Source organism: Chanos chanos, chromosome 2 (assembly GCF_902362185.1).
Source record: "Chanos chanos chromosome 2, fChaCha1.1, whole genome shotgun sequence".
NCBI classification, from domain to species: domain Eukaryota; kingdom Metazoa; phylum Chordata; class Actinopteri; order Gonorynchiformes; family Chanidae; genus Chanos; species Chanos chanos.
This window is the reverse complement of record NC_044496.1, coordinates 26,679,330-26,685,329: the sequence shown is the minus strand read 5'-3', so window position 1 is coordinate 26,685,329 and position 6,000 is coordinate 26,679,330.

Sequence of the window (6,000 nt, the reverse complement as noted above, 5' to 3'; positions counted from 1 at the left end):
TGTCACAATCTCAGAGGCATGTTTTTTTTTTAAATCCTAAAAAAATTCCACTGGAATCACGCACAGTTTCAGATCAGAGGAGTTCAGGGTTGCTATGATGAGTTGGAGAAGCACTAGTGTAACATAACTTATTAGAGCAGATGCTTTACTGAACGCAGGGCTGGAGTGGACAGCCCAATTCATCTCGTTCTCTCTCTCTCTCTCTCTCTCTCTCTCTTTTTCTGTGTCCCTCCTCCTACCCTGTTCCCAAATTTCTTCCCTGCCTTATGTTTGGACTCAAAAGAGAACAGCCATATTAGGACTTGAGCACAATAACTTTTCCCAACATTTGCTCCATTCCCTCTAATGTGTACAGAAATTGTCCAAAGCAAGGCTTTTTTTATGAGTTGGTTGAGTGTGTGTGTGTGCGTGCGTGTGCATGTGCGTGTGTGTCTGTGTGTGTGTATGTGACAAACTCAAATGGCAAATCAATGCCTTCTCTGTAACATATTCCTATGCTAAAAGAAAAAAAAATATATGTAATTATATTATTTTTTAAAACTTTTTTTTGAGGAAACGACTAAATATCTCAAGAAATCTCAGCAACATATAATCATTAATGCAAGAACTGTCTGAGTGTGGTACCACAAAGGAGGGTGAATCAGTTGAAAAACAACCTGTAGAGACGCTGCCTTGTGTGGCTGTGCATAACGCTGTGTGTGTGAGTGTGTGTGTGTGTGTGCGTGTGTGCGTGTGTGTGTGTGTGTGTGCGCGCGCGTGCATGTTTATCTGTGTGAATGTAGTAGGACTAGCAAACCATCCCACTTTAGTGTATGAATAGGATGAACAGAGCCCTTTTCAACAACCATCCCACTTTAGTGTATGAATAGGATGAACAGAGCCCTTTTCAACAACCCATTGTCACCCTTACTGAGAGACCACTTCCGTTTAAAAAGTCTTCTCCATTCTCTCTCTCTCTCTCTCTCTCTCTCTCTCTCTCTCTCGCTCTTTTTCTCTCTGTCTCTCTTTCTCCCTCCCCTGTGCTGCACACACAATGACAGCTCACCTGCTAACTCTGTAAGGCCTCCAGAAACAGTAGAGGGGAACACTGTGGAAAACGAGGGTTTGTCGATTGGCGTTAACCCCCTTCCGGTATATTCTGCTCCCTGTTTTCTGCAACTGGTTGGCGAAGAGCTATTCAAGACCCCTCTTTGCTTCCCCGAGTGGTCCCCTGACGTTCTTCCTCCGCCCACATGAAAAAGAGAAAGAGAGGAATAATACTGACTGGCAAAGAAAAAAAAGATTAAATTTCTCTTTGTGTCATAACAGGAAGCACTTTGAAGGACACTGCAGGAGGGTAAAGGAGAGAGTATGTGATGTCGTCAAAATGACGCAGCTTCAAAAGAATTCTGCATATGCTGTAGGTGACATTGGGCTGGAAAGTGTGTTCTTTTCATTTGAGCTCAACCGTTTGACCCGGGTTAGGGCAGTATTTTTATTGACTGTCTGCAGGTGTATGTCTGAGTGTGTGTGTGTGTGTGTGTGTGTGTGTGTTCTTTATGTAGTGGGGTGAGCCATTAACACCCCCAGTGCTCCCTGTGTGAAGAATGCTCAGAGTATTTATTAAAATTATTGTTACAAATGAAATCGTATGACTTATTTTCCACTCCCCCGTGTGTGTGTGTGTGTGTCTAATGCTCACTAAAACTCATGACTTAAGCAAGGCAACAACAAAAACGGTTTATCTGAGCTCTCTTTCATACGTTATGACAAATGCATAATAGATTTACTATACATTATAACATAGTCTAACAGCAAAATGCATCACAGAAGTGTAATGTGGCGGCACGTTGGGCAGTTTAACAGATATGGAGGTGGAGAGAACGGAAATGTACAATACAGAGGGGTTCGCATTATGACTAATAATTTTTAAATTATATTTTATTGGGGTTTTTACATGTTAATATTGCACCAAAACAAACAACGATGAACATTAACAAAGCTCAAGTAAAACATTTTCCGAAAGTTGCTATTGGCACTACTGCTTTGGTCGTCTTCTTCTTGAAAGTTATTATTTAATATTTCCAGAGGTGAGGGTGTCGAAGACCTATAGTGACTGCGTACGCTAAACAAGGAAAGAGCTCGTGTGATCCACAACTTTTCGAAGCAGGTTCATTGAACAGGTAGTGTACATTTTGACAAAAGGAGGGAAAACAGTCGATCAGATATGTTCGTCTCCTTTCATTCATTTGAACGGACTTATATTTGGTGAAAACTGAAGAAAGCCTTGACCTAATGGTACGTGTTCCCAACTAAGAATGCGTGATACTGACTAGTCATCTGGTTAATTTTTGAGCCCGATTGTGCCGAGCATTAGAAGTACAGGCGTTTTGGTGTGGTCATACTAAGAATCAGCCACTGCTGAGGTCCGTGATAAATCCTATCATTCCAACTATCTTCCCGACGGAGTAGAGCAATAACTGATCAACGCGTCTCTTTAATAAAGTTTGTTTGTTTATTTATTAAGACGCATGATTAAGCCTACTGATTTTGTAATTATCCTAACTTTGTCCTGTAAATAGGCCTATTCTTACTTTTCAGGTTTAGTAACTTAAACATTTCCTGCACTGATATTAAATTGAGTATGTGCCGTCTGCTTTAATACTTCACTTATGCATAAGTATTGCTGCGAAAGAAATGTTTTACATTGGTCCACGTATCGTTGACACGTGCTAATACATCGAATATGTTTCTGCCGATGTACTGAATACAGCTTTGTGCAAATATCGGCTCTCACATTCCAAGTGTGGGTTGACACAAAACTCACAGCTTATCTGTGAAACTGGCATGAGGACAGAACGGCGTTTCTGTGATACGGAGAAAATAGACAGACTGGAAAAACAACAACCAGTGCCACTCTGGGACAGGACCAGCTTGACACAAACAAGGACTGATCACTTGATGTCGCTAAAAACCACATTTCGCCTCAGAGCTTGAAAACATATTCAGGAATTTGGTAGGTTAGTTGGTGCCATGATCGTCAGTAAGGCTGGAGAATTTTAAAAACTCAGTATTTGCTTCTGTGAAAGGAATCTAAAATTTTCCAAACGTGTATGCTACAAAACAAGCACCATTAGTGTAAAGAATGCAGGCTAAGTAAATTGCATAAATGAAGCTGTTAAATTCTAACCTATTTTATAACGAGACAACACTCTTTTTCCCACTGTACTCACATATACATCAAAGATTTTTCACTCTTGCGGACAACAATTAGCCTCGGACTGTAGGCATCTCTAGTAAAATAAAGACAATAAGGTGTTCACACCGAGATTTGACAGCAATGACATCAAGTCCGAACATCTCTGTTAGGTCAGCGACCTCAATTTGAGATAATGGTGTTCGATGATGCCGCCATGGCAACTACAAACAGCTGACCGGAGGGACTTTCAAACAACAGACTACCTGTGACAGCTCGTCAAATAGTGAGAGAGAGAGATGGAGAGTGCTTTGCTTTGCTCCACTGCTCTGTGTGTGTGTGTGTGTGCGCGCGCGAATGCAGCCGCCACTCGAACACTTCCAGACGCCAGCCAGTTGCCTAGCAACTACACTTCACTTCCATGGCAATGCTATAAAAAGCTACAACAAAGAAAAAGAGGGATGATGGTGGAGCTGTACGAAGGACTCTCTCTCTGTCTCTCTGTAGCCGCTCACTTAGTCACTCTCTCTCTCTCTCTCTCTCTCTCTCTCTCACTCACTCACACACACACACACACACACACACAGAGAAAAAGACAAAAATTCCTCAGTTGTATCTGAGTGTCAGTACAACAGTGAAGGATATTCTAGTGCTCAGCAGTGACACTGTGGTTATGGTAATCATGGAGAAATTTAAATTCTGGTTTATAATTAAAGTACATTGTCATATGTATGGATAGGTGTACCTCTTCTGATTCCATTATTTTCTATACCTGATAAAAGGTACTGATTTCCCAGTACTTTAAATAAAAATGATCCAAAATTCTTTCATTCATTCATTCATTCATTCATTTTCCAAGCCGCTTATCCTAATTAGGGTCGCGGGGGGGGGGGGGGTGCTGACCACTGCGCCACCGTGCTGCCCATGATCCAAAATGAAATAATGAAATATTTATTGTTTTACATGGCACTGTGTGTTCAAATGTTAATTACCAAACTAACATTTAGGGTGTAATATATTCGTAAAACATCTTACTATGTTACATTATGTGGAGAATCAGTCTAGATATCTATGCACTGCTTCACATGCATCTTTTCAAAACAGCGACTCACGTCAGGTTGATTAATTAGGCATTAACAGGTTAACGGGTATAACTGGATGGTGTTAATTACTGTGAGAATCAGTTGTCTGCCTGTTGAAAGCCTACAGTCAGGCTGTGGCATTCCTGCGAGTGTGCTATTGCTGTGTCTATACTGTACATTGTACTGTCTGAACTTTCATAGTGTTCAATATAATGAAATGCAATTGTATTTCATTTTATAGCTATATGGTCTAAGAGCTATGTGAATATGTCTATGCAAATGCTTTTCCTGGTTGGTTGCTACATTAAAATTTTCTATACCCTTTCTTCCTTTCATTTCTTCTCTCTCTCTCTCTGTAAATCTCTCCATGTTTTTCTCCCCCTCTGCTTTCAGAGCAGTGGGAGCCATTAAACTGAGTAGTCAGTGCTGACAGACAGATCATTACCCTGAGAGAGAGAGAGAGGGAGTGGAGAGTGTGTGTGTGTGTGTATTTGTATGCTAAGGGAGAGGAGCTGTGAATGAGATATGAGCGTTGCAGCAGTTGTGTTGTATGAGTGTATAGTTGTGTTTTTTGATGTCATAGGGCACTGGACCAGACTACTGGGCTTTGATTTGAAAACATGCTTCTGTAGCTAAAGGTTTTAACTCGTGGTTGCAGTGAAGAGAGAAGTAGCATTTGAGAGAACAGGAACTTCAAGTTCTTAGTCAGTATGTGAGTGATTTAAACTGAAAATCTATACTGACTCTAGGTCAAATTTTTGAAGGCTCTTTCTGAAGTTGTGATTATTGTTGCTTGAAAACCTCTTGAAGTCATGGTTGAAACAATGTGCTAATATGTGAAAGTCCATTAATTTTTGTTCAGTGCGTTCAGGGGGACAAATCTGCTAATTCATTGTAAAAACCTTGATATATTACATATTAACAAATTAGCTAAACAATATTAGTAAACTTCATATTAATGGAATGTACATGTGACATTAAAAATATTAGTTCTCCAATATTCTCAGTTGTTTGTCTGAACTGAAAAATGCAGTTACTCAGGGTTGATATGTTTTTTGTTTTGTTTGTTTGTTTGTTTGTTTTCTTTTAAGGTCTCAAAAACATGTGTTGTAAAACAGGTAGCTATCCACTGGCTGTTGATTTTGCAGGCTGGAGAGTTTGGTGAAGGTCCTGTCATGCATTGATTTTCTCTTTCTCTCTCTCTCTCTCTCTCTCTCTCTCTCTCTCTCTCTCTCTCTCTCACTCCCTCTCTTTCCAGGGTCAGTTATAATGTAAAACCCATTTGCTTTAAAAAAAAAATGGTGACCTGGTGCTCTCCATGGATTTACACATAAAATGTCGATTTTTGCTCAAATTGGAATGGCTGACGTCCCATTCTGTCCTGCCATCTGGTTCCCTACCATGGCACAACCGTAGCATGGAAAAGACTACCAGATACATCCCCCAGCGCAGGCATCATCAGCCACCATTTCTTTTCACCCTTTTTTCACGCCCCAGTGTTTTAAAGATGTTTTGGAGCTAAGATCACACACAGGAACATTGAAAGACACTTATCTGTGTGTTATCTTCTCTATAGAGATAAGAACAAAAATCTTCATTCACCCTGGAGTAAAATCATAAATATATAGATATATGTAGTCTTGCATTGTTTTGTTTTTAAACTTTATTTATAGTCTTCAAATATCAATCAGTAGTGCATTCCTCGACTTGAAGGTAAATGAAACCAGTCCACATGTCTTCTGA